Here is a 6810-nt window from a genome sequence, read left to right as displayed (position 1 = left end):
GATCAAGATGACTAACACATAGCATCAACTCTTACAATCAGGAGGGAGTAGAGCAGAGGTCCCCAACCCTTGGGCCACAGACCACTGCCAGTCCACAACCTGTTAGGAACCAAGCCACACAGCAGGAGGTGAGTGGGACTGAGCGAGCATTACCACCTGAGTTCCACCTCCTGTCAGATCAGCAGAATTAGATCATCATAGGAGTGCGAACCTTACTGTATACTGTGAACTGGCATGCAGAGGATCTAGGTTGTCCATTCCTTATGAGAATTTAATGCCTATCTGATGATCTGAGGTGGAACAGTTTCATCCCGAAATCATCCCCCTGCCACACCCCATCTGTGCAAAAATTGTCTTCCACGAAATTGGTCTCTGGTGCCAAAAAGGTTGGGGACTGCTGAAGTAGAGGAAAGACAGATAGGAAAACAACTAACTCAAGGCAGAATTAAGCCAAGTGCTAAAAAGGTGGGAAGGCTGCATGTTGAGGAAAACCAGAGGAAGAATTGTTGAATTCTATCTGGGTGTAGTGTGTTTGCCAAAACTTCATTCCAAAGGCACTAGGCAGGTCAGGCAGGTCATATTTCATGGTTCTGAAACATACTGAGTTCACTCAAAGTCAGAAAAGTTTTCAGGTCTATAAAGAAGTGGGACAAAGAAAATTCTGAAAAATGCCTAGGCATTCATGGCTACTCCCACACATTTTAGGGTGTGGGAGGGAAACAGTGACCTTCATTTCAATGGACAAATGAAACATTCAGTACCAAGGATGGGGTGAATAATGTAATTATTCTAAACAAAGTTCCCTATCTGCTCAGTTTGAGAGGATTCAGAACACGTATCTTCATCCTTTTGTCTTCAGTTTTGCTATTTTGGAACCCAGCGGATCATTTCTTTTGGAGTCAGCCCTCCCATTCCAAGGCTAAAAGGTCATGAGATCTCTCTCTCCCCTCTCTCTCAGGGCTTGCATTGTTTTGGCAAGATCTTGTCCATCAGTGAGAAATAATGGTGCAGCAAACAGGTATTTCTGTCTCCTCTGTGTGATTTTAGTGCCTTAGGAAGAGAAAATCAAGACTTCATCCCATTTTTTGGATGGGGTGTAGCAAAGCACTAGAGGAAACTTTGATGAAATGGATACCTGTGAATTAATATTAATAAACCATTTGCAGACAATCTCTATCCTATCTGTAGGCTGGCCTTGTTTCTGGCTCAGTCCCCAAGACCAGGTCATATTTAATGTTAGGTCAACTACTAGACAAGTCTGAGTGTTCTAAAGGTCTAAGAGTTATTATAGCACACTAAAATTCTCAACTCTAATATACCTTAAGTATAAAACCCAAACGAATTTTTTTTTTAGATTTTTCAAGCTCATTCTCCTAGATTCAAATAAAAAGTAAGTGAATTTCTAGTATTTGATTAAACAGACAGATTTAACTATAAAACACCTAGCATTTTGCTCAATGCTGGGATGGGGGCAAAAATTATGAAAGATTAGAAAAAAGAGGTACAAATTCCCAAATCACTTAAAGATCTCACTGGAAAAATAATACAAAGTCACTTTACACAATTGTCTAGCAATACAAACAGAATGCAACTAGATGCATAAATGTATGGACAGTGCTACAGGACCTCTGATTAAGACAAGAGCAATTTGAACCAAAGATGTGAAATAAATCTTCCTGGAGGGAAGTTAAATTTGCATTAAGGCTTTATAAATGAATGACCTGGAGTAAAGGGTTTACTTGGAGGAAAGAATACCATTAACTCTGCCCTGTCCACCATTGTACTATAGTTCTCTGGATGTCATTCCCTCCAATTTACCGCACATTTCCTGGTACAGAATGAATAAATAAATGGCATTCAAGGCTTTCCATGACTAAGTCCCATTTTACCAATCCAGCCTTGCTGCTACTCATTCATTCATTCAACATATCTTGATTTTACACTTAAATCCTTTAGGTACTGTAGTAAGTACAGAGCACCTGGAGAAGAGCAAGACTCATTTTCTGTCCTTAAAGGGTTTAGAAAGACAAGGATACCACAACTAAAACACAATATGATAACTGCTCTAAGAAGTACGTGCAGGGTATCAAGGAAATTCAGACAGGAATACTTATCTTGGAGGAGGGAAAGTGGTCAAGGAAAGTTGATAAACTTGCCTTGAAGTTGCTATGAATAAACCATTTCTGGACAGTATCTTCCTTGTTCCTGGAGCCTGGTCTTCTCTCTGGCTCAGTCCCTAAGATCTGATCTTACACAATACTGGGTCAATGCTTAGACAAGTTTGAAAGCTCTATAATTCATTTAGATAAACTAAATTCTCAGATTTAATATAACTCAGACATAGTCCTCAAACCAGTCAAAGTATAAGAGATTTTTCTTGGCTGGTTTAATATAGTCACAATTTAGGGAGAGATTGGAGGGATGGAGTTTAATTAGGACATTTTTGCAATGATCCAATAAAAGTAATAAAAATTCCTATTGATGGTAGAAATAGAAAAAAGTAGATGAATGTTTAGATAGGCTGGCAGCACACAGTTTCCAAAGGTATGGTATAGTCAATCTTAAGATACAGTATTTGGGCTGGGCACAGTGGCTCACGCGTGTAATCCCAATACTTTGGGAGGCTCAGGTGGGCAGATCATGAGGTCAGGAGATCGAGACCATCCTGGCCAACATGGAGAAACTCCATCTCTACTAAAAATATAAAAATTAGCCGGGCGTGGCTGCATTGTGCCTGTAATCCCAGCTACTCGGGAGGCTGAGGCAGAAGAATCACTTGAACCCAGGAGGTAGAGGTTGTAGTGAGCTGAGATCACGCCACTGCACTCCAGCCTGGGCAACAGGGCGAGACTCCGTCTCAAAAAAAAAAGCCAAAAGTGTGGTAAAGTTAATACTGACCTTCTGTTAATTTCTTAAACACAAAAAGCATATTCCAATCTCAGGGCATTGGCACAGGCTTTTCCCTCTTCCCTTTCCTCTTCCGATTCTTCTGCTTGGTTTCTACTTATCCTTCACGTCTCAGCTGGAATGTCACTTCCTCAGAGGCCTTCTCTCCTTTCGTGTTGTGAAATAAGAAATATATATATGGTCTCTGCCTCTAGTCTCTGGCCTAGAGCTCCCAACACCCTTGTAATTTCCTGAGTTACAGGGGTGCTAGGAGACTCTTTGGTTCTAATGTTTAGTCTTTGCTCTCGTTCCTGACATGGAGCTCCTAAATCCCGTGGACTTTCCTGAGTGATAGGAGCAGTCTTTTGTTCTACCAAAGCAATTCTTGCCTGGCTCCTAGATAACGGCTGGTCACCGGAAAGCCCAACCATGATCATAAACTTGGAGCTTTCAGCCCCTACCTCCATTCTCCAGAGAGGGACAGAGGCTGGAAATTGAGTTAATAATTGATCATGCCTACATGATGAAGGCCCCATAAAAATCCCTTAACTATGGGGTTCAGAGAGCTTCCAGGTTGGCAAACACACATCCATGTGCCTGGAATGTGGTACACACCAACTCCATGGGGACAGAAGCTCCTGTACTCAGGACCCTTCCAGATCTCACCCTTTGTATCCCCTGGCTGTTCATCTGTATCCTTATTACATCCTTTATTAATAAGCCAGTAAATGTAAGTAATGTGTTTTCCTGAGTTCCATGAGCCGTCCTAGTAAATTAATAGAACCGAAGAAGGGGTTCATGGGAAGCCCACTTTACAGCCCGTCCCTGGTCAGAAGCACAGGTCACAACCTGGAACTTGTGATTGGCATCTGAAGGTGAGGGGGGCAGTCTTGAGGGACTGGGCCCTGAACCTGTGGAGTCTGATGCTATCTCCAGGTAAATAGTCTCAGCATTGAATTGAATTAGAGGACACCCAGGTGGTATCTGTGGGAGAATTTGCTTGATATGTGGGGAACCCCCCAACCAACACCTGGTGTCAGAAGTGTTGTGTTGAGTGGCTGAGTAGTGTATGACAGTAGGAAAAACAATTTGTTTTGTTTTTCCTATCCTTAATACCTGTTTAAAGTAGGCCTTTTCTGTTTATTTCTTTCAAAGCAATTTTCATCACCTTTAATTATCAGATTTATTCACTTGTTTACTTCTTCAATGTTTGACTTCCCAGTAGACTATAAGCTTCATGAAGGCAAGGATTACAGTGTTTTTATTGTTGTTGTTTGTCACCAAATACTCAGCCTCTGGTATAGTAACAAGCAAGAAGTAGATGTTCAATAAATATTTGTTTTAATAAATATATAATTTCTATGTTTGTAAGTTGAAAGGTGTGAACCAACATCATAGGGAAAAATTACCTTAACATTAACTTCTAAAAAATGATGAATCAAGCAATTTCTTGAAAATGTGCAAGAACGGACTTTCAGAATGATGTCCTATGAACTATAGTCTGCAGGTCATTTGAAATCCAGCAAATATTTTCATCCTCCTTCTTCTGATTCTATAACTTATTCTATATCTAGAATTACTCTAAAGACTAATTCTAACCTGGATACAAGATAAAAAGTAAAGATCGGAGATTCTAAAGAACAATTTTAACAATGTCCCAGTTAGGGGGATTTTCATTACATACTTTAAGATAAGAACACAGGTTTGGCATATTAGGTATCCGTGGAAATAAGTCACTTACTACATGTACATGAGCATGTTGAGAAGAAAGTGTTTGCAAATCACGCTTTTTCAAGGGTGGCTAAACAAATCTCTATTCTTCTATTACAACTCATAGTCATTGCTAATGTTCAAATATATTAGGGTTGAACATAACACAAAAATGGAAATGCAGGAAAGATTAACATTATTTAATCTACAGATGACTCATGCTACTGGTTTAACCATTTTCTTTAGATTTTTTTCAAATACAGGAATATATTTTTATATACATATATAATATGCTGAAGGGACACAAATATTGTATGATCATTATCCTAAAGAAGAAACAGGTTCCAATTATTTCTTTTGAATTATAGACTTATAGTTAATTAAAAATTAGATTGTAACCTTGAATGTAACAAAGGACATAAAGAGAAACTATTTGTTACATGTACCACTTCGGGAAAATCTCACAAAAGATTTTGTTTGGCAAAGCTATTTGAAACAATTTAAAGCTAGAAATGTTTCTAGGCTATAGCAAGATGAATTCCATCGGTTTGGATTTTGACCTACCACTAAATTTTAGATTTAGGAACGGTCTCATTTTTATACTTCACACAAAAATTAAATTTTAACTTAGAAACTGAGTTTTACATGGCTTGAGGCTTGTGAAAAATTATGTGAAAATAAGTCAGTTACTGCTATGGTCTCAATATTTGTGTCCTCCACAAAATTCATCTGTTGAAATTTTAACCCTTGAGATGATGGTAGTAGGAGTCAGGGCCTTTTGGGAGGTGATTAGGTCATGAGAGTGGAGCCCTCATGAATGGGATTAGTGTGCTTATAAAAGAAACATAAGGGAGCTAGCTATTCCCTTCCACCATGTGCAGGTACAATGAGCTGTCTCTAGACAGGGGGACCTTACCAGTCATGGAATCTGCCAGTGCCTTGTCTTTGACTTCCCAGCCTCCAGAACTGTAACAAATAAATTGCTGTCATTTATAAGCTACCTAGTTCGTAGTATTTTGTTACAGCAGCCTGAAGAGACTAAGCCAGTTAATATATAGAGACAACAGATGGCTTCATATACCTAGGTGTGAATCCTGGGAAAATCGAGTGGAAACCACAGTTGAGAACACCAATGTCCTAACAATCCTGTAGCCTTCAGGCTTAGTTGGTTCTGGACTCCCTCTAGTGGTTCAATTCCAGTGCTTTAATTGATGTTCTTCAATTCATAGAATTAACAAAGTTCTGGTCAGATTAAAAACAACTAAGCAAAAGAGCCATACAACTCCCATTAGAATGGTTTACCATAAGGAGGCCAGGTGCAGTAGCTCATGCCTGTAATCTCACCACTTTGGGAGGCTGAGGCAGGTGGATCACTTGAGGCCTGGAGTTCGAGACCAGCCTGGGCAACAGGGTAAAACCCCATCTCTACTAAAAATCCAAAAGTTAGCCAGGCGTGGTGGTAGGCACCTGTAATCCCAGCTACTTGGGAGCCTGAGACAGGAGAAATGCTTGAACCTGGGAAGCAGATGTTGCAGTGAGCTGAGATCCTGCCATTGCACTCAAGACTGGGTGACAGAGCAAGACTGTCTAAAAAATAAATAAAATTTTAAAAATAAAAACAATGGTTTATCACAAGGAGATTATGTCATTGAATGGCATGATAAATATGGATGTTCAGATGGCTGAAATCATAGTGTTGCAAATGGTTAGACCTAAAGGGACAGAATGGATTTTACTGGATGATTGGGAAAGACATTTATAGTTTTGCTCAGAGTGAGTGGATAAGAGCTGAAGGCCCAGTAACAGAATTCCTTGTTGTTTTTGTTTGCAACCTATGGTAAAGACTGGATCTTTTAGGGAAAGAGTGAAGTGAAAGAATATTTCCTGTGCATATGGATTCTATAAGGTCAGAGGGTTCTTGTTTGACTTTGTATAAAATCAACCTCTTAGACCAACCAAAAGCAACATGTAGTTTCCTTTCATCATATTCCTAATAGCATAGTTTGTGCCTCTGTTTTAAACCAATTCAGAAAACTTTGAGGCCGATTTAACTTTATTGGCTCCCTATGTTGGCTTTGGTTATTCCACTCCATTAAACCTTTACTTCTTGGCCATTTCTGCACTGTAAATATAAGTAAATCTACTAACTCTTTTACATGAGATCCCTTTACATATTTAAGACAGTTATCATGTCCTCAGTAAGTCTTCTTTCCC

Source organism: Nomascus leucogenys, chromosome 6 (genome assembly GCF_006542625.1).
Source record: "Nomascus leucogenys isolate Asia chromosome 6, Asia_NLE_v1, whole genome shotgun sequence".
In the NCBI taxonomy this organism is placed as follows: domain Eukaryota; kingdom Metazoa; phylum Chordata; class Mammalia; order Primates; family Hylobatidae; genus Nomascus; species Nomascus leucogenys.
Note: the sequence above shows the minus strand (reverse complement) of the source record.